Raw genomic sequence first — 20840 nt, 5'->3', positions numbered from 1 at the left:
AAGGGGATCTGGAAACTCTTTGTACTTTCCACACAATTTTTCTGTAAACCTAAAAATGCTCTAAAAAATAGCCTATTATCTGGTCTGAGTGCAGTAGTATTTACAACTAATTGATCACAATTTGTTACAGATTTCTTTTTATATTTTAGGCTTTAGGGTACATGTGAAAGTTTGTTACATAGATAATCAAGGGTCATGGGGGTTTGTTGTACATGCTATTACATCACCTAAGTACTAAGCCCAATACCCAATAGTTATATTTTCTGTTCTCCCTCCTCCCAACCTGCCCCTCAAGTAGACCCAAGTGTCTTTTGTTTCCCTCTTTGTGCTCATAAGTTCTTCTCATTTAGCTCCCACTTATAAGTGAGACTATGCAGTATTTGGTTTCTGTTCCTGCATTAGTTTGCAAAGGATGATAGCCTCCAACTCCATCCATATTCTTGTAAAATACATGATCCTGTTCTTTTTTATGACTGCATAATATTCCATGGTGTATATGTTCCACATTTTCTTTATCTAGTTTGTCATTGATGGGCATTTAGGTTAATTTAATATCTTGCTGTTGTGAATAGTGCTGCAATGAACATTTGTGTGCATGTGTCTTTACTGTAGGTAGAATGCTTTATATTCCTCTGGGCATACATCCCATAATGGGATTGCTGGGTTGAATGGTAACTTTAAACTCTTTGAGGAATTACCATGCTGCTTTTCCAATGGTTAAACTAATTTATACTCCCACCAACACTGTAAGAGTTTCCTTTTCTTTGCAATCTTGCCAGCATCTGTTATTTTTTGACTTTTTAATAATAGCCATTCTGACTGGCATGAGATGGTGTTCCATTGTGCTTCTGATTTGCATTTCTCTAATGATCAGTGATATTGAGCTTTTTTTCATATGCTTTTTGGCCACATGAATGTCTTCTTTCAAGAAGTGTCTCTTCATGTCTTTTGCCCACTTTTTAATAGGGTTCTTTGCTTTTCTCTTGTAAATTTGTTTATGATCCTTATAGATGCTGGATATTATCTTTGTCAGATGCATAGTTTGCAAATATTTTCTCTCATTCTGTAGGTTATCTGTTTATTCTGTTGATAGTTTCTTCTTTTTTATTTTTTAATCTTTTTGTAATTGTACTTAGGTTCTGGGGTACATGTGCAGATCATACAGGATTGTTGCATAGGTACATACATGGCAATGTGGTTTGCTGCCTCCATCCCCCCCATATCTGGCATTTCTCCCCATATTATCCCTCCCCAACCTTCCCACCCCCCACTGTCCCTCCCCTAGCCCCCCAACAGACCACAGTGTGTGATGTTCCCCTCCCTGTGTCCATGTGTTCTCATTGTTCAGCACCACCTATGAGTGAGTATATGCGGTGTTTGATTTTCTGTTCTTGTATTAGTTTGCTGAGAATGATGGTTTCCAAATTCATCCATGTTCCCACAAAGGACACAAATTCATCATTTTTTATGGCTGCATAGTATTCCATGGTATATATGTGCCACATTTTCCTTGTCCAGTCTATCATCAATGAGCATTTGGGTTGGTTCCAGGTCTTTACCATTGTAAACAGTGCCACAATGAACATACATGTGCATGTGTCTTCATAATGGAATAATTTATAAACCTTTGGATATATACCCAGTAATGGGATTGCTGGGTCAAATGGAATTTCTATTTCTAGGTCCTTGAGGAATCGCCACACTGTCTTCCACAATGGTTGAACTAATTTACACTCCCACCAACAGTGTAAACGTGTTCCTATTTCTCCACATCCTCTCCAGCATCTGTTGTCTCCAGATTTTTTAATGGTCATCATTCTAACTGGTGTGAGATGGTATCTCAATGTGGTTTTGATTTGCATTTCTCTAATGACCAGTGATGATGAGCATTTTTTATATGTTTGTTGGCCTCATATATGTCTTCTTTTCAAAAGTGTCTGTTCATATCCTTTGCCCGCTTTTGAATGGGTTTGTTTGTTTGTTTGTTTTTCTTGCAATTCTGATTTAGTTCTTTGTAAGATTCTGGATATTAGCCCTTTGTCAGATGGGTCGATTGTGAAAATTTTTTCCCATTCTCCTGGTTGCCAGTTCAGGAGTTTAATTAGATCCCATTTGTCTGTTTTGGCTTTTGTTGCCAATGTTTTTGGTGTTTTAGTCATAAGTCCTTGCCTATGCCTATGTCCTGAACAGTTTCGCCTAAGTTTTCTTCTAGGGTTTTTATAGTGTTAGGTCTTACGTTTAAGTTTTTAATCCATCTGGGGTTAATTTTATTGTACGGTGTCAGGAAGGGGTCCAGTTTCTGCTTTCTGCACATGGCTATCCAGTTTTCCCAACACCATCTATTAAACAGGGAATCCTTTCCCCATTGCTTGTTTTTGTCAGGTTTGTCAAAGACCAGATGGTTGTAGATGTGTGGCTTTGCCTCCGAGGCCTCTGTTTTGTTCCACTGGTCTATATCTCTGTTTTGGTACCAGTACCATGCTGTTTTGATTACTGTAGCCTTGTAGTATAGTTTGAAGTCAGGTAGCACGATGGCTCCAGCTTTGTTCTTTTTGCTTAGGATTGTCTTGGCTATGTGGGCTCTCTTTTGGTTCCATATGAAGTTTAAGGTGGTTTTTTTCCAGTTCTGTCAAGAGGGTCATAGGTAGCTTGATGGAGATAGCATTTAATCTATAAAGTACTTTGGACAATATAGCCATTTTCAAGATATTCATTCTTCTTACCCATGAGCATGGAATGTTTTTCCATCATTTGTGTCTCTCTTATATCCTTGAGCAGTGGTTTGTAGCTCTCCTTGACAAGGTCCTTCCCATCCTTTGTTAGTTGTATTCCTAAGTATTTTATTCTCTTTGTAGCAATTGTGAATGGAAGTTCACTCTTGATTTGGCTCTCTGTTTGTCTGTTATTGGTGTATAGGAATGCTTGTGATTTCTGCACACTGATTTTGTATCCTGAGACTTTGCTGAAGTTGCTTATCATCTTAAGGAGATTTTGGGCTGAGCCAATGGTACCAGCTCCTCTTCAACCAACAGAATGAAAAAATCTTTTTGCAAGCTACCTATCTGACAAAGGGCTAATATCCAGAATCTACAAAGAACTAAAACAAATTTACAAGAAAAAAACAAACCCATTGAAAAGTGGGTGAAGGATATGAACAGGCACTTTTCAAAAGAAGATATTTATGCAGTCAACAAACATATGAAAAATGCTCCTCATCACTGGGCATTAGAGAAATGCAAATCAAAACCTCATTGAGATACCATCTCACACCAGTTAGAATGATGATCATTAAAAAATCTGGAGACAATAGATGCTAGAGATGATGTGGAGAAATAGGAACACTTTTACATTGTTGGTGGGAGTCTAAATTGGTGTAACCATTGTGGAAGACAGTGTGGCAATTCCTCAAGGATCTAGAAATAGAAATACCATTTGACCCAGCAATCCCATTACTGGTTATATATCCAAAGGATTATAAATCATTCTATTATAAAGACACATGCACATGTATGTTCACTGCAGTGCTGTTTACAATTGCAAAGACTCGGAACCAATGCAAATGCCCATCAAGAATAGACTAGTTAAAGAAAATGTGGCACATATATACCATGGAACACTATGCAGCCACATAAAATGATGAGTTTGTGTCCTTTGTAGGGACATGGATGAATCTGGAAACCATCATTCTCAGCAAACTGACACAAGAACAGAAAACCAAACATCACATGTTCTCACTCATAAGTGGGTGTTGAACAATGAGAACACTTGGACACAGGGAGGGGAACATCATACACTGGGGTCTGTTGGGGGTCTAGGGGAGGGACAGTGGGAGATGGGGAGGTTGCAGAGGGATAACATTAGGAGAAATACCTAATGTAGGTGAAGGGGGGATGGAGGCAGCAAATCACCATAGCATTTGTACACCTATGTAACAATCCTGCAAGATTTGCACATGTACCCCAGAACTTAAAGTATAATAAAAATAAAAATAAAATTTTAAAAATTTAAAAATTTAAATTAAAAAGAAAATGACTGAGATGATAAGCCTAAGGAAAATTACAGAGTAACACTGCTCCCAAAGGAGTACAAACAGAAAAGCAGAATTTCCGTTTACAAATGATGACCGTACCATGACAGCTCCCAGAATTAGCAGTAAGGAGCACAACTCTCCAGGTTCATTATACTCTGAGCACAGTATATGTTTCTTCTTTTCTGAATTTCAAGGTAATATGACATTTGCTTAATGAATGAAAATTCATAGTATAGAAGATGGAGGACCTCAGTAAGTATTTAGATATTAGAAGACAGGAACAAAGTGGCCATTTTGGAATTAGACTTTTATCAAAAGTTATCCAAGTCTATTTTTCATGAGAATTACCAGGCTATTATCTGCAGATGAAAATGCCAAGCCTCCTAATCCTCATAACTATCAATTAATTATATTTTCCATTCCTCTCTCAACAATTTCAACTTCCTGTTTTGAGCAAACTCATCAGCTGAGACAGATTTATCAACATCTTGTTTTAAACCCTTCAAAAAACATTATGAATAAAGAAAATTTAAAACATTTTTCAGCTAAGACATCCTCATTCTCAAATAAGAATACTTACTTAATTTAGAGTTTCTACACGGCTTAAATAAAATAGTTTTAAATATCGAGTTTTCCAGTCATGGTAAAGGGCTGGTGCACAAAAATGTGATTCTTTTTCTTAAAAATCCACTTAATTTGATATCAAATTAGGGAGAAAGATAGTTACTCACCTTGGGCTCTTGTGCCAATAGCCCTTGTATGTATGTACTTACAGTTTTCTCAAGTATGTTCTAAGCACAGAAGTTTCTCAACGGGGCCAAAATGGGATACTGAGTTGTTTTGTTTTGTTTTGAGACCGAGTTTCGCTCTTGTTACCCAGGCTGGAGTGCAATGGCACGATCTCGGCTCACCGCAACCTCCGCCTCCTGGGTTCAGGCAATTCTCCTGCCTCAGCCTCCCGAGTAGCTGAGATTACAGGCACGCACCACTATGCCCAGCTAATTTTTTGTATTTTTAGTAGAGACGGGGTTTCACCTTGTTTTCCAGGATGGTCTCGATCTCTTGACCTTGTGATCCACCCGCCTCGGCCTCCCAAAGTGCTGGGATTACCGGCTTGAGCCACTGCGCCCGGCCAGAATACTGAGTTTTTACTCATGGTAAAGGGCTGGTGCTAACTGACCTCTTCCTTCCTTGCAAGGCTAACTGTGGCACCCAGCAAAATTACTAGCTGGAGTTACTGGTGCAATGAGCAAATGTGGAAGAATTTGTTTCTCTGTGATACTAACTGGATTGTTCAAGTTTTGAAACTGTGACCCTAGTCCATTAGCACCATGCTTTACTCAAGTGAAACAATCAAGCCCCTATTGCTATGGGGGGAGTTGTATAGGGTAGGGTTAGAGGGGGATTGAGGGCAATTATATACATCATTAAGATATACAGTGAAAATGTAATTTGTTAATATACTATATTTGAGGTTTGAAAATCACTGATCACAGCTATTAAATAACAATACACCAGAGTTTTATAATATTTGAACCCCTGCAAATGTAGAGCTTTCTGGTATGATCCAAATTTGAATACAAATGGAAGTTCATTAAGTGTTAGGCTTATCAGTAAACCAGAGGAAATAAACTACATACATTTTACAGGTAGCCACCTATGCAAAAAGTGGAGATTAGGTAAAAATTTAGTGAAATTATGCATACACTTAGAGTTTCATCTTTCTCCTGGGAAAGCCCCAAAACAGGCCTCTGGAAAACCAACTTATATACATGTACAAAATGGCATCTGCTCTCATATAGATATAGCTTTCCCTCAATGGTAGAGAAGTCACAGATGTATCTCAAACATTCATTTTCATGCATAAGGATTTTTGTGACACTTATTCCACTGAAATATTTTAAAGGAAGTCTACAAACCACTTCTAGGAAAAAGGCACTTCACTGTGAAAGTTGGATTTAACTACATGAAAGTTGGGAAGACTAGGATAGACTCAAATTTCAGTTTCATTTTTGTATTTATGCATCTAGAACAAATGCCTGTTTAGAGAAGACAACCAATAACATTATAAACAAACCAAACATATTCTTGACAAATTTATGACATTTCTCCAAAAAACTAGCCTAGTTCTAAGTTCAACAGTAAAAAGAAAAAAACATCACCAACAGTTGCTTCTTTAGAGCTCAAGACACTGTTTTCAATAGAATTTCACATCTGCAGTTTGGTTCTCTGCTTCAGACATGAACTGCTTTTCAGATGAAAAACCTGGGGTGCCAGAGGTGTGTTTGTGTTGTGGAAGAACCCAAGGCAGAAAAAGAACAGGGAGTAACAAGAGGCGCATTTCTCTGGTCAGACAGCCAAGTGAGGAGGCAGTTATTCTGAGAACTTCTCAAATAGAGAATACTGTACTAAACTACTGAGAGTTGGGGAAGTAGCAGGAGCTTCTCTGTGAGACTGAAGATAGCAACAGGAATATTTCTCCTCCAGGGAAGTCAGGACCAGGGTGTCAGTGCAGCTTGAAAGTGACTCTTCTTTAAAAGTATCCTGTTATATCACCACACATGGCAATCCCATACAACGCTGAGTCCCATCATCTCTGCTGTTGGTGTTTTTTCACTCGGTACTAGCATATTTCTCTTACCAGTATGTAAAAAGCATCTTCAGCACCCTGTCTGGTCTTGGCTGAGGTTTCAATTAATGGAATCCCATTACTCTTGGCCAGTTCATGGGCTTGTTTTGTATCAACTGTCCTTGTTGGCAAATCACACTTGTTTCCCACTAGCACTATAGGTACATCATCCGAGTCTTTTACTTGCTTAATCTGCTCCCTATAGAGGTTAATATCCACAAATGCCTCACTATTATTGATGGCAAATACACAGAGAAAGTATTCTCCTGTCCTCATGTATTGGTCTCTCATGGCACTGTACTCTTCTTGTCCACCTGTAACCAGTATGTCCAACAGACAAGTTTCACCACCTATAACCACCTGTTTTCTGTAAGAATCCTCTATGGTGGGATCATACTCATCTACAAAGTGGTTCTGGATTAGCTGGATGGTCAGCGTGCTTTTCCCAACATCACCAGTTCCAACCACCACCAGTTTGTACTTAGTCATTTACATGAGCAAGAACTCAAGCTCCACTGCCTCTGCTTTGGACAGATTTAGAACCACAGCCGAGAAAAATGTTGGAAACCCTGGAACCTCCATGAACAGCCCCCATCAGGGAGAAGCACTTCCGGCACCCTTTAAAACATTCTTAAGAATGAAGATGACTTAAAAATATATTGATCAAAAGATATTCTGACGCTATGAAGGCCTCTAGTCTCATGGAATATTTTGTATTTAAATATTTACTTTTTATATGTATTTATGAAAAGTTTTTTAATTAAATGTTAAGGGCTCTCAGATTCATAAGACAGACAAAGCAATTTAAAACAAAAGGAGTTTGAATTACTAATTCAGTAATTTATAAGGGCTGTCGCAAATGTTGATTTGTCTTCTCTGCTCTGATAAGTCTACTCTTCCAAGGCATCATATTTGTAGTTATCAAATGAAGCAATGGCACCATGCAAACTACACCACCACCTCAACCCTACTTCTACATATTAAACAAAAAAAATTTTTGTGCATCCACATGTACAAAATAATAAATAAACTTTTTTGAGAGATTGCTAACAATACCAGAGCATGGTTACAAAGTCATGAAAATAATTGCTGAAGCTAAAATGCCACACAAACGCAGAATTGCACTGTTTACCTACCTCGATGGAAATTGTCAACAGCCTAATTGGGACCCTAAAAGCAAAAGAAAGAAACAGAAAGGAGTGCCCCATCAGATGATACTATTAGTGGACACATGGATGACATTTCATATAATGTAGAAACCACACTAATTCAGAAGATTCAGAAGATTATCAATTGATTGGTATAAGTACATATATGAGTAACTCTGTCCATTTATAGCACTAATTACAAGGCACAAAGAGAAATTATTTGTTCCAGAACCAAAGTGCTAAATGAAACTATTGCAGATTAATTATTTGAGGTAATAAATGTAGATCGGGGGGGGAAGAAAAGAAATAGGATGGAAACACTGCAAGGGTTTGTGCACTCATGATTTGGTCACAATGTCAGGAAGATGTGAAGCCCTATATAACATGAATTTTATCTGAAACCCTGAGATTCAAGTAACACATGTTGTTTATTCATAGACAAGCTCTCATATGTAAATGTTTGCCTGTGGCTCTAAACTGCACATTGAATGATGAAACTAAAATGGTGAATCTAACAAAATACAAGCTCTTAGGGTCCATCTGGTTTCAGTTTCCAGTGAAGCATGAGATCAGAGTACCACTGTTTTTTATATCAAAATGTATTGGCATTCAAAAGAAGAGAGCTGTCAAGAATATATGCACCAAAATAAGGACTTTTTGCAAACAAATCTCACCTTGCAGATTTGTTGAAGGAGAGTCTTAGCTTAAATACAGTAGCTTAACTAGCTAACATTTTTGTGCACCTGCATTTAAATTAAAAATTAAATTTTTTTTGAATTTAAAAATACATAAGATGCATGCACGTGTGTGTATGCGTGTGTGTGTGTGCATGCATGTGTGTTTGTATGAATTAATCCTTTGTTAGAAAGAAATAAAGTCAAAATGGTTCGCATGTGATGATTAGTCAATTTTATTAGTGAATTGTTAAGATGAGTATGCTGACATCTGTATGTGCTGAAAAAAAGAGCTTTGACTTTATTTTTAAATACAAGCATATTTCAGTTTATTGCTCTGATGGAGATATATGCGGAGATGAATGTTGCTTTCATGCCTCTTTAGACAACGTCCATTCTGCCATTCATGGATCAAGGAGTAATTTAGACTTTCAAGTCTTATTATTTAAGAAATCCAATTTGTAAGGCTATTGCTGCCGTACATAGTGATTCCTCTGATGGATCTGGAATAATAAACTGAAAACTTTCTAGAAAGGATTCACCATTCTAGATGCCATTAAAAACATTTGTGATTCATGGGAGGAGGTCAAAATATCAACATGAACAGGAATTTCAAAGAAGCTGATTTCAATCCACATGGATGACTTTGAGGGGTTCAACACTTCAGGGGAGGAAGTAACTGCAGATGTAGAGGAAATAGCAAGAGAACTAGAACTAGAAGTGGAGCCTGAGCATTGACTGAATTGCTACAATCTCATGATAAAACTTGATTAGATGAGGAATTGCTTCTTACAGATGAGCAACAAGAAAGTGGTTGCTTGATATGGACTTGACTTCAGGTGAGGATGTGTGAACATTGTTGAAATGACAAAAAGGATTTAGAATGTTACATAAAGTTAGCTGATAAAGCAGTAGTAGGGTTTGAGAGGATTGACTCCAGTTTTAAAAGAAGTTCTGTTGTGGATTAAATGCTATCAAAGAGCCTCGTGTACTACAGAGAAATCTATCGAGAAAGGAAGAGTCAATTGATGTGACAAACTTCATAGTTGTCTTATTTTAAGAAATTGCCACAGCCACCCCAAGCTGTAGCAACCACCAGCAAAAAGATTATGACTCACTGAAGGCTCAGATAATCATTAGCATTTTTTAGCAATGAAGTATTTTCAGTTAAGGTATGTACATTTTTTTAGACATAGTGCTATTGTACACTTAACAGACTACAGGGTCCTGTAAACATAACTTCCATATGCACTGGGAAATCAAAAAAAATTGTGCAGCTTGCCTTATTGCAATATTTGCTTTATTGCAGTGGTCTAGAACCAAATCCACAATATCTCCAAGGTATGCCTGTACTTGATTAGATAAAATGTAATTGTGTTAAATTGAGCCATGTGTAATTGCCATTTTCTAAGTGAAGGATGGCCTCATTTTGGCAGTTCCATGTTTCAACATATTTAAAATCTATCACTATACATGACAAATTTCCACAGCATTTGAAAGTATCCATTTCAAGTACAAATCTTGTTATCTAAAAGATGTTATACATAAATTTGTCAAAAGTCATAAAATTATACACTTTAAATGACTGTATTTCTATGTATACATTATGCCTCAATAAAATAATTCAGATCATAATAGCAAACTCATTTCTCATTAAAAATTAAAAATATTTTATTTAGAAGTTTAATACTTGTTCAATATTTAATATATTTTCTAATATCTTATATTTGATCTATCTTATTATAATCTCATTATAAGTATACACAGAGTTTTATCAAGAAGTCCCATGCTGATGACCACAAATTCCTTCCAAGTCATCCCAGTGTGCTATACACATTCTATGAATGACAAGAAATGAAAAGGTCAGATGTGGCAGAGATTTCTAGCTGTCCACCAAAATACATTATCCCCTTCATTCATAAGATGTGAGTTGAATAGTGGTTCCAGATTATTCATACTCTCCCTGTATTAGAATTACACACATATCTTTGCTGTGTCAGTTTGTAGCATCTCCCAGTAGAATAGACAGCATATTTTCCCTGCCTATTGATGTTGGTCATGTGATATGCTTTGGCCATTGGAATTTAAGTGAAAGTGACATGTGCCATTTCTGGGCTGAGTCTCCAGAGGCATCAAGGCATCTCTGCTTATCCTTGTGCACTTCTATTATGAGAAGAACATGTCCCAAAGAGACACAGCCCTTTCAATCTGGGCCCCAGAACAAATATACATGGAATCAAACCAACAGCCTGGCACCATGCCCAACCAACCTGTAGCCTTAATCAGAGCCTTCCAGTTCAGCCTAGATTAGGTCAGCTGAACAGTAGCCAATATGCAAATTTGTGAGAGTGAAAATAAATGTGTGTTGTTTAAAAGATCCAGGTTTGTAAGTCATTTATTACACAGCATTAGTGCATTGAGAACTGACTTACACACATTCTAACAGAACTGTTGTTGGATACATCGCTGCCTCACCAGACTACATGTCCCTCACAGTTAGGTGTTGACATGTGACTAACTTCTTACCAATGAAATATAAGCAGAAATGTTACATGTCACTTTCAGATTTCGGCTAGACCATTAATGTGCCTCTTCTCTCTTCCCATTGGCTAGGACCAAGATATGGAAGCCAACCAGCTTTGATAACCTATAGGATGACAATGCCCTTAGGGATGATAAGAACAATGGCTCTGAAGATTCTTGTTCCCTGGATGACCACAGACCTAGACTGCTCACCTTAGAACTGAGATGAAAGAAAAATAAGTCTCTATATTCTTTGAGCCACTATATATTGAATGTCTCTTACACCCATTTATTTTTATCCTTAAGAATGAAGTTAGGAAACACTGCCTTCTCTTAAAAGTTTCATGGTATTATTCTTGAAAATTTAACCCAAAGTGTGCTTTTCTAGCAATGACTCCCCTGCCCAGTGATTTTGTGAACTACCCAATATCTTTTTAATGTCACTTCTTTTCTGGCTAATCAGTGGAGTAAGGTTCTGGTGACATAACAAGCAAACAGAAAACATAAGGAAAGATGGAAGCACTGTGACGGAAGCACTTTAAAGCTTCCTGTCAAATTTAGCTTTAAAAGCTTCTAACGTGTGATGGCCAAGCTCTTACTGAATTTTTTTTACATAAGGCCTTCTAGACACCACTGAGCCTCCCTTCCTCATTCTCTCTTTCTCATTTAAGCTAATGTAATCCCTTCAGCTCTTCATTCAACAAACATTTAGAGGGTGGCTGCTATGCACCAGACACTGGGGTATAAAGACAAATGAAAGTGTATTGGTCAGAAGTCATTAGGTATGCTACGGTAACAAATAGCCCTGAAATTTCCATAAATCCTAAATAGCCCTGAAATCTCCAGATCCTTAACAACCATTTATTTCTCGAGTATTCTACATGACGATCACATGTCAGCTTCCATTCAGGAACCAGGCCAACAGAATAACCTGGAATACTTGCTAGTCATCATGGCAAAGGGCAAAAGGAAAGAATATGGCAATCCATATGCTGGCTTTTAAAGCTGCTGACTCAAAATGATTCATATCACTTAATGAGCCAAAGCAAGTCTCATGGAAAAGCCTGACATGAATAGGGTAGGGAAATAGAGAAGAGCATGTATATTTATGCAAACAAGAACACAGTCTGCTGCAAGAGCCCAGCCTGCCCTCTGTGCCTCTGTGCCACCATGCATCTCTTAGATACTTCTCTATCTGCACTCACTATGCTACACCACAGTTCGCTGTGTATGTGTCCATGCCTCCTCCAGTGCCAGAAGCTCCCTGAGGCAGGGATCATAGCTTATGCATCATCCAGCCCAGCACGTTGCCTGGTACAGAATATATAGTTTATTCTACTCTGTATTTGGAGAATAGAGTAATGAATGAATGGAATCAAATTGCTCTTGGTCTTGGGAGAGTATGAGATAGGAAAGTGAACACTCACAGAACAAGCTAGCTGGATACTTAGGGAGTAAAAATGGAAGAATGACAACTTAGATAGGTTCCTTCACCCAGAAGACAGAAGATCACTCACGAATTGGAATTAGATTGTTTATAACAAGTAGTTTTTCTTATGTGTGATATCCTTGACTACTTGAAATTTGTCGCCAATCTTTGAAGAGGTAGGGGAGAGGGAAAGTGAAATTGCACTAACTGTGCAAAGATGGAGATGTGAGAAGCTGACTGCAAAGCCCAACTCACCAAGGTGGCTGTAGCAGCTGGGAGGACTCTCCCTTGGACACGCAGTCAGCAAGCTTACCCCTGGAAGATGATTTGAAAGCTTAACAAAAATGGAACTCCTGAGCAAACTACCGAAGGCCGTTCAAAAACTACGCCCAAGGTGACTTCAAACAGAAATAAATGCAGGAACGTATGTCTCCACAGCCAGGCCACCTGGGACTTGCTTCTGCTCTACACCTTAGCTGTCCCGTCCACCACATGTGGCTCCAAATTGCCTTTAGCCACTTCCAGATATTGAAGCTAATCTCTCAGGGCAAGAATTTGCTATCATCAAGCAACAGTCTCTGTGAAAGAGGGGTTTTACCCTTTTTTATGACAAGATAACGGTGTTAAACTTGCGATACTAATAGAATTATGAAATGTCAGAATTGGCGGAAACTTAAAAGCCAAAGGCTTACATCCCTTCATTTTGGAGCTCTGGATTCTAAGTTCCTTGAGGACAGAAACCATGTCTGATTGTATGGCCAATGCCCCCAGCACAGAGTTTCACCAGAAAATGGTGGTTGGTAAATGTTATTAAATGACAGAAGAGCTGAAAAGTAGTAAACAGTTGTTAAATGAAAAAAAAAATGAATGAGAGGCTGAATGAATAAATGCAATGTGGAAACTGAGACCCAAAGATATGCAGTATCATGCCCAAAATTACAGTGACTTAGAGCCGCAATTAAAAGCCAGGTCCTGGCCAGGCGCGGTGGTTCACGCCTGTAATCCCAGCACTTTGGGAGGCCGAGGCGGGTGGATCACGAGGTCAAGAGATTGAGACCATCCTGGTCAACATGGTGAAACCCTGTCTCTACTAAAAAATACAAAAAATTAGCTGGGCATGGTGGCGCGTGCCTGTAATCCCAGCTACTCGGGAGGCTGAGGCAGGAGAATTGCCTGAACCCAGGAGGCGGAGATTGCGGTGATCCAAGATCGCGCCATTGCACTCCAGCCTGGGTAATAAGAGCAAAACTCCGTCTCAAAAACAACAACAACAACAACAAAAAATCAGGTCCTCTGGCATCTAGGATAGAGCCTTTTAATGCAGAAGGAGAATTAACCACCTTCCCAGTTCAGGGGCTTCCCAAGTTGTTTTCTTTCAGCCCTCTACCCCTACACTTCCCAGGATAGGTCTGGTGAATTTCCCTTTGCTCCACCCTCACCTGCTGTGTGTCTGAGACTCCACACCACTTCCTTCAGGCATGCAAGTGTCCTGGGTGAGTGCAGAGTGGGGGACTGCTCTCTCAGTGCGACCGTCCTGCTGGGCAACCTCTGAGTAAAGGGTTGGTGACAATGGAAGTGGAGCTTGACTAGACCCCAATAAAAAGCTGGGTTAGCCTAGCCCCTGGGCTAGCGTGTGGATGCTGTTTGGTCTCCCGGCTGGCTTGTGGGTGCTCAGACCAAGCCCACAGTGCTCTCCAGTTGGCCTTCACAGGCAAGATCCTTCCCTCCTTTCTGTTACCGTCTGTTCTCTTAACACCTCCCACTCCCTCCTCCAGCTAATCTAAGGACAGGAATCCCTCCTCGCCCTCTCAAACATTTTACATTTTATTTTATTTTTTATTTATTCTTTTTTTTTTTTTTTTTTTTTTTGAGACGGAGTTTCGCTCTTGTTACCCAGGCTGGAGTGCAATGGCGTGATCTCGGCTCACTGCAACCTCCGCCTCCTGGGTTCAGGCAATTCTCCTGCCTCAGCCTCCTGAGTAGCTGGGATTACAGGCACGCGCCACCATGCCCAGCTAATTTTTTGTATCTTTAGTAGAGACGGGGTTTCACCATGTTGACCAGGATGGTCTCGATCTGTTGACCTCGTGATCCACCCGCCTCGGCCTCCCAAAGTGCTGGGATTACAGGCGTGAGCCACCACGCCCGGCCTATTCTTTTTTTTTTTTTAACGGAGTTTTCGCTCTTGTTACCCAGGCTGGAGTGCAATGGCGCCATCTCGGCTCACCGCAACCTTCGCCTCCTGGGTTCAGGCAATTCTCCTGCCTCAGCCTCCTGAGTAGCTGGGATTACAGGCACGCGCCACCATGCCCAGCTAATTTTTTGTATTTTTAGCAGAGACGGGGTTTCACCATGTTGACCAGGATGATCTCGATCTCTTGACCTCGTGATCCACCCTCCTCGGCTTCCCAAAGGGCTGGGATTACAGGCGTGAGCCACCGCGCCCGGTCCACATTTTAACTATTCCTTGAATCCTCTCCAACTCATGTAGGGCATGCTTTTGAAATCTAAAGCCAGGAAGAAGGCGTCTTTCTGCTGCTTTCTACTAAAGAGGAAAAAAATAAAGATGGGGCTGGGGAAGACTAGTCAATACCTCAAAACATTATCCTACCACAAGATGCCTGGGGATGTTCAGAGCACTCTCACCTGCATTACTTTACAGGAATAAAAACATATCTTTAGACGGTGACAACGTCCAATCATTTTCTTGTATAAATTCAGATATGTTTCCTTAAACTTTGTCTCCTGGCAGTATTCTTCCCTTGCAGTGCCAACTCAGTGTACCCGCCTCATCTCCATGGACCCTTCCTTCATCTTTATCAGCATAAAGTTTGTTGCCATGACATTTAAAGTTTGTTGCTGTAGGAAAGGAGTGTTCAGATTTCAATCCCATCTTGTCCCTCCAGTAGTCCCAGTGGCTGGCCTCTGTCTAGGCCAATCCTCAAGCATCTGGTAAGTATAGTGGCCATATCAAAGTGGAGACCACTGAGAAAAGTTTATTGACTGACTTTCTGAGAATATTGACAATTCATCCCATTTAAAAAAAAAAAAAAAAAAGAAGAATCCCCACTGCTGTACAAACCTCCAACTATCTCCACTTATTACCTAAGTATTCCGCCCTCCCCAGTTGTACTCCACCTAAGTAGGAAGAAAGGGGAAAAAGGAGAAGAATTTTCTAAGTCCCTAACATATGGCAAGCTCTGCACTTTCCTAAGGAAGTCACAAATGTCAAGGCCAGCAGCCTCACTCTCTCCTTGTTGTTTGCATACTTACATGAATATTAAATTCTGATTACAACCACACTGTCTCAACCTGACACCTGAATATGGAAAGCCCAACTGAGAACAATATGTGCATGTTTTCCAAAATAAAGCAAAGCAAAAAACTGAGTCCATTACTCTGACACCTCGGGGAAAGACTATCTCTAGTCTGCCTCAATGATCAAACCTTCTTGTGATGTGGTTCATGTTGAACTGCCAGATATTGGTTTGTAGAGGGACATGTATGCCCACATGTCCATTGTCCATGCTCAAGAGCTAGCCCTTCAGTCACAAGTTATCTCTGATGGCTGGCACAAAATATAAGTGTTTCTTAAAGAATTTCTGCTTATCTTGCCAAGGCAAGAGGGGAGGGACCTGTATGAGGTGCATCCCAGGAAACATGCAGAGCCCACCATTTGCTTTTTAACCTCAGGAGGCCATAAGGTGGAATAGGCTGACCAAGCTGGGGCCATTGAGCAAGAAAGTTCAAAAATAATCACCTAGAAAGGCAGTTGGCAGTTGTCAGAAACATTCGATTGAATGCTTTTTGGCTGCCTGGTGGGTGCTAACTGGCAGTCAGGCTGTCAATGCCAGTGATATTCAATTTAATTTTTCCCATGAAAACACTGTGGGGACTCATTAATTCAGAGAGCCCATTTCCTGGGAATAATAATAATAATGAGATTTTACCAGGTACACAATTACTCCAGTTGCCTCCCTTACTTCAATATTCACTGCAGTATTCCGGAGACCGCTGATGCTATTTTTGATTTGGAAGTAAGAGGCAGAGTCCACTAAGCCAATCACATAGGGAACCACTCCTGTCCTTAAAGTGTTCTCTGGACCCTGCTAAACCAAATCATATAAAGCAGATAAGACTTAAAGTCAGAGAATTTCTTGGTTTTTGTTTGTTCATGTCTTTGAGACAGAGTTTCGCTCTTGTTGCCCTGACTGGCACTGGTGCGATCACGGCTCACCACAACCTCTGTCTCCCGGGTTCAAGCGATTCTCCTGCCTCAATCTCCTGAGTAGCTTGGATTACAGGCATGTGCCACTACGCCTGGCTAATTTTGTATTTTTGGTAGAGATGGGGTTTCTTCATTTTGGTCAGGCTGGTCTCAAACTCCCGACCTCAGGTGATCCACCTGCCTCAGGTTCCCTAAGTCCTGGGATTACAGGCATGAGCCACCACACCCGGCCTAGGTCAGACAGTTTCCATTGATGTGGATGCCACTTTGGTTTGCTAAAAACACATACTATAGTTTCAGAATAAGATTGTGCAGAATGACGGGAGCTAGAGGAAGTTGTTTATCCAGAGCTGAAATGTAAAGAAGCCAGTTTCAAGGGTGGGACACCTACCCTCAAAACAAGACTCCTCTTCTTCTCAGAGTCTCACTGTTAGCCATGAATCTTGGAAACCTCAGTGGCCCCAGTCACCCAGGGTTCCCTGGCCTGAGACACATTTGCATCTGCAAAGATACTGCCCCTAGTGCCCTGTCAAAACCTGACTGTTCCAGTCCCATTTCTTCAATGTCTACCTGGTGACTGAGAAGTCAATCAAATACTCTAATTAGTAACAGAGAATTAATGGGTGATAATCACTTATTTGTTGTCCTTCCAAATAAAAATAACATGGACTCAGTTGAAGTGTAAGTCTTAACCAGAATTTTTCAATTATGGGAATTTTAGGCAATACAGCAGGCCAAAGGAGAAATTTTGGGAAAGAGTTAGGAAATGGTCTCCTTTAGCATCAAATAAGTCTCCAGTTATTCTGTTAACACTTAGAGCTGGTTCTGCATATCCCATATTGGAGAGGAGGAGAGTCTATTAAGTTGGGTGTTAAAGTATTATTTACAATAAAAAGGCCAAAAAAAATGAAATGGCCATATGTTAATCTTGGAAAATCTTGCACAGTTACTGACGTTATTATTTGGAGTGCATTAACCTGTTCTCATGCTGCAGATAAAGACATACCCTAGACTGAGAAGAAAAAGAAGTTTAATTAGACTTACAGTTCCACATGGCTGGGGAGGCCTCAGAATCATGGTGGGAGGTGAAAGGCGCTTCTTACATGGTGGCAGCAAGAGAAAATAAGGAAGAAACAAAAGTAGAAACCCCTGATAAAACCATCAAATCGGCCAGGCACAGTGGCTCAGGCCTGTAATCCCAGGACTTTGGGAGGCCCAGGCGGGCGGATCATGAGGTCAAGAGATTGAGACCATCCTGGCCAACATGGTGAAACCCCATCTCTACTAAAAAATGCAAAAATTAGCTGAGCATGGTGGCACATGCCTATAGTCCCAGCTATTCTGGAAGCTGAGGCAGGATAATCATTTGAACCCAGGAGGCGGACTTTGCAGTGAGCTGAGATCATGCCACTGTACTCTAGCCTGGCGGCAGAGCAAGACTCCATATCAAAAAAAAAAAAAGAAAAATCAGATCTCGTGAGACCTACTCTCTGTCATGAGAACAGCATGGGAAAGACCAACCCCTATGATTCAATTACCCCACCCCGGGTCCCTCCCACAACACTTGGGAACACTTGAGATTTTGGTAGGGACACAGCCAAACCATATCATTCTGCCCCAGCCTGTCCAAATCCCATGTCCTCACATTTCAAAACCAGTCATGCCTTCCCAAGAGTCTTCCAAAGTCTTAACTCATTTCAGCATTAACCCAAAAGTCCATAGTCCAAAGTCTCATCTGAGACAAGACAAAGCCCTTCCACCTATGAGCCTGTAAAATCAAAAACAAGCTAGTTACTTCCGATTTCAGATACAATTGTGGTACACTATTGGGTAAATACAGCCACTCAAAATGAGAGAAATTGGCCAAAACAAGGGGCTACAGGGCCCATGCAAGTCTGAAATCCAGTGGGGCAGTCAAATTTTAAAGCTCCATGATGATCTCCTTTGACTCCAGGTCTCACATACTGGTCACACTGATGCAAGAAGTAGGTTCCATGGTCTTACACAGCTCCACCCCTGTGGCTTTGCAGGGTACAGCCTTCCACTGGGCTGCTTTCATGGGCTGTCATTGAATATCTGTGGCTTTTCCAAGCACGCAGTGTAAGCTGTCAGTGGATCTACCATTCTGGGGTCTGGAGGACAGTGGCTGTCTTCTCACAGCTCCACTAGGCAGTGCCCCAGTAGGGACTCTGTGTGGGAGCTCCAATCCCACATTTCCCTTCTACACTGCCCTAGCAGAGGTTCTCCATGAGGGCCCTGCCCCTGCAGCAAACTTTTGCCTGGGCATCCAGACATTTCTATACATCTTCTGAAATCAAGGCGGAGGTTCTGAAATCTCAATTCTTGATGTTTGTGTACCCACAGGCTCAACACCACGTGGAAGATGCCAAGGCTCAGGGCTCCCAGCCTCTCAAGTCACAGGCAGAGCTATATGTTGGCCCCTTTCAGCCACAGCCAGAATGGCTGGGACACAGGGCACCAAGTCCCTCAGCTGCACACAGCATGGGAACTCTGGGCCCAGCCCACAAAACCACTTTTTCCTCCTGGGCCTCTGGGCCTGTGACAGGAGAGGGTGCTGTGAAGTTCTCTGACACTGCCCAAAGATATTTTCCCCATGGTCTTGGGGATTAACATTAGGCTCCTTGCTACGCATGCAAATTTCTGCAGCTGGCTTGAATTTCTCCTCAAAAAATGGGTTTTTCTATTCTTCTGCATCATCAGGCTGCAAATTTTTCAAACTTTTATGCTCTGTTTCCCTTTTGAAATGGAATGCTTATAACAGCATCCAAGTCACATTTTGAATGCTTTGTTGCTTAGAAATGTCTTCCAAATTATCTCTCAAGTTTGAAGTCCCACAACTCTCTAAAAAAGGCTTTTTGCTAAAACATAACAAGAGGACCTTTGCTCCAGTTCCCAACAAGTTCCTCATCTCCATCCGAGATCACCTCAGCCTGGACCTTATTGTTCATATCACTATCAGCATTTTTGTCAAAGCTATTCAACAAATCTCTAGGAGATTCCAAACTTTCCCACATTTTCCTTCTTCTTCTGAGCCCTCCAAACTGTTTCAACCTCTGCCTGTTACCCAGTTCCAAAGTCATTTCCACATTTCAGGTTTCAGTAACGGCCCACTCTACTGGTGTCAATTCACTGTATTAGTTCATATCCACACTGCTGATTAAAGACATACCTGAGACTGGGAAGAAGAGTTTTCATTGGACTTACAGTTCTACATGGCTGGGGAGGCCTCAGAATCCTAGCGGGAGGCAAAAGGCACTTCTTACATGGAGGCAGCAAGAGAAAATGGGGATGAAGCAAAATCAGAAACCCCTGGTAAACCCATCAGATCTCATGAGACATATTCACTATCATAAGAATAATGAGAAAGACCAGCCTCTATGATTCAATTACCACCCCTTGGGTCCCTCCCAAAACACATGGGAATTCTGGGGGATACAATTCAAGTTAAGATTTGGATGGAGACACAGCAAAACCATATTAAGGAGTATGTAGAAATATAACAAATTATATATTAAATTAATTGAAGAAATCAAAATAACATCTATATTAAAATTGGAGCTTTTTAAAAACACATTTCAAGTACTACTTGGCCTTTAAAAAGAGAGAAATCTTGTCATTTGCAACAACATGGATGAATCTGGAAGTTATTATGCTGAAAAAAATATGCCAGGCACAAAAAGACAAATACTGCCTGATCTTAATCATATGTTGAATCTAAAAGAAGGTGAACTAAAAGTATTAGAGAGTAGAACAATGGTCAACAGATGCTGTGGGGTGGAGAAGGAGGAAATGGAGAATTGTTGACCAAAAGGTGTAAAGTTTCAGATAGACGGGAGGACTAGGTTTATTGCAATTAGGATTACTATAGTCAAAATAATGTGTTATATATTTCAACATAAGAGTAAATTTCAGATGTCTCAGCATAAAAAATGTTGGTAAGCCAGTTGATGGATAAGTTAATCAGCTTAAGTAGATCATGCCACATCAATCCATATATCAAAATATCACATTGTACCCCATAAATGTGAACAACTGAAACTTGTTAGAAAAAAATACATATATGTAGATATAGGTAATAATTGGATACAATATTGGAAAATGATGTCAATACCCAATATGAATAAGGAATAGAATTAGCCCTACAATTTCCTGGAGAAG

The 20840-nt window shown here is 40.4% G+C and overlaps 1 protein-coding gene and 1 pseudogene across 1 annotated transcript in view; both read right to left on the bottom strand.

Moving 5' to 3' along the window:
* Positions 1-20840, bottom strand: part of FRMD3 (FERM domain containing 3) — a 398735-nt gene that overhangs the window by 334575 nt on the left and 43320 nt on the right. The window lies entirely within an intron of this gene.
* Positions 1337-10067, bottom strand: LOC108591807 (GTPase NRas pseudogene; annotated as a pseudogene).

The sequence above is a fragment of the Callithrix jacchus genome, chromosome 1, assembly GCF_049354715.1.
Source record: "Callithrix jacchus isolate 240 chromosome 1, calJac240_pri, whole genome shotgun sequence".
NCBI lineage: Eukaryota > Metazoa > Chordata > Mammalia > Primates > Cebidae > Callithrix > Callithrix jacchus.
The sequence above is the reverse complement of the archived record's forward strand: the minus strand, read 5'-3'. Positions and strand labels throughout refer to the sequence as shown.